At 32.5% G+C, this 2,500-nt stretch overlaps 1 protein-coding gene across 1 annotated transcript in view; it reads right to left on the reverse strand.

Annotated features, from left to right (window-relative positions):
• The window catches only part of LOC125033293 (protein O-mannosyl-transferase TMTC1-like), a 47,503-nt gene extending 46,629 nt beyond the window's left edge, over positions 1-874 (reverse strand). Inside the window, exon 1 of the mRNA XM_047624675.1 lies at positions 737-874. The gene's annotated coding sequence lies outside the window, so the exon portion shown is untranslated. The remainder of the gene's footprint in view (positions 1-736) is intronic.
• Between the last annotated feature and the right edge of the window lie 1,626 nt (positions 875-2,500).

A 2,500-nucleotide genomic window follows, 5' to 3' on the forward strand; every position in this document is an offset into this window, starting at 1 on the left:
AAAAAAAAAACAACAACAACAACCAGACCGTAACAGCTTAATACACACACACATAAAGAGTTAAAGAAAGAGGTTTGTAGATAGAGAGCGAGATGGCGATGAGATGATAAAAGTTCAGTGTCACCTGATTCTTTCACTTTCTTCGAGGAAAATCGTAAACACTTCCTAACTTACTTCATATATACACACATGCATATATATATATATACATATATGATAATAATAATGATAGTAATACTACTACTACTACTACTACTTCTAATACAGACACACACACACACAGACACACACACATAATGTGTATACGAATATATACATGATGATAAAATGAAATGAATCTAGGAAAGTACTTCGAACAGTTCAAAATGACACACTCATAAACTGATACTAAACTACCTGTACCTGCCAAACACACTATATGAAAGTTTACTTAGAATCACACCGGCCTGTGGACACAACAATTTCCTCCACGAACCATGCCTATTTTTTCAACCCATATCCTCTATATCAGTAAATAAAAAAAATGACTAGACAACTTTCCTCATTGTTTTCGACAAACGTGGCTTATTCAAGAGGCAAGAACCACGCGGAAACCAATTTTGAAATTTGAAGAAAATCGCCGAAAAAGGCTATAATATGAACTGTCAGTGATGAATGAAAAGGGATGTACCTTGACACTAACACACTGCAGTCCATTACATGATGACACGTTGAAATGGCGACTGCAAGAGCTTACTTCGTGTCTCCTTTCCATTTTCGAGTCCACTGTCATCAGCACTGCAAGTAACAAACACGGTATCGAAGTCAATAGTAGGGGTCAGGCTTCACCAGTGCCACGGACTCGCGGACCTCCGCGGGAGTGGCTGCACCTCTCGCCTCACTGTGCACAGACTCACTGGCTTGCCGAGGTAGCAGTTGGTCTTTTTATCTCCTTACTCTGAGTTGCCGGTTAGTCCGTTTGCGTCACCCTCGAGGCTAGTTTAGTCTCGGCATTTTTTTTTTCTGGCTACATACCTGGTTCACGTGGATAGCGTAACCTGATCTTGTATTGTATATTAAGTCCTTAACAGCGTTGAATTTATTAACCTTGTCTTCTGTTCATGCAGTTTTGATATATTAAATTATGGAATGATTATTAATGACATCGGTTTTATTGTGGACAATTAATAGTGTGCAAATAATATACGAACAAATATATACATTAATACACACGCATACGTGCAAATATAAATGAATACATATTATATACAGATTCATACACACACATACACACACACACAAACCACACACACACACACACACACACACACACACACAATATATATATATATATATATATATCATATATCACACAACACACACACACACACATATATATATACATATATATATATATATATATATATATATTATATATATATATATATATATTTTTATATATTCATGTATTATTATACACAAAACCCACACACACACATACTTTTTTTAAAACCCCAAATTTTCTTGAAAAATGTAATGAAAAATAAAAATATAATAATATATATTATTTTAAAAAATTTCCTGTATATATCCCATACACACACACACACACACACACACACATACACACACACAGCCATATATACATATATATATGTATATATAATATATATATATACTAGTATATATATATATAATATCTATATATGTACACACACACACACACACACACAAACACCACACACACACGTGTGTATGTATATATGTACATATCACATATATATATATATATATATATATATGTATATATATGCATAATATATATATACATATATATATATATATTCTATATATATATATATATATATACTAATATATGTGTTCTAGTATGTATATAATAGATATATGTATGGATATATAACATAATTATCTATGTTCATTATATATATGTATATATATATATTATATATACCTATATATATATACTATATATGTGATGTGTGTGTGTGTGTGTGTGTGTAGTGTGTGCTGAGTGTGCGTACACAAACACTATACCTCCCTCTCTCTCTCACCACACGAACACAACACACACACACACACACACCACTCACACACACACACACACATTTAAACACACATACCACATATACACACACACATATATATATTTGTGTGTGTGCGTGCACAGATATTTTAATAGATATTTATGTATAAGATATATAACTGAAATATATATGAAAATGAAATATTCTAATATTTGTAACCACATATCATATCAGTCACTCCACAATCTATTTTCTATTTTTTTTTAAATCACTTAATGATCAAATAGAAAAGTCTTTATTCCATATTTTTTCTCTTAGGATTGCTTTACAGTAGGACTAAACAGAAATCAAATACCCTGCAAGTGACAGAACGTCCGAGCTGTTACACCTAACATATACGGCGTCGGTCTGCTGACTGAGCCCGTACGTTCCATGAGCTCTTATATAAGCTAGCTCGAGTTACCAGTTAGCATGTT

The sequence above is a fragment of the Penaeus chinensis genome, chromosome 16 (assembly GCF_019202785.1).
Source record: "Penaeus chinensis breed Huanghai No. 1 chromosome 16, ASM1920278v2, whole genome shotgun sequence".
Lineage (NCBI taxonomy): Eukaryota > Metazoa > Arthropoda > Malacostraca > Decapoda > Penaeidae > Penaeus > Penaeus chinensis.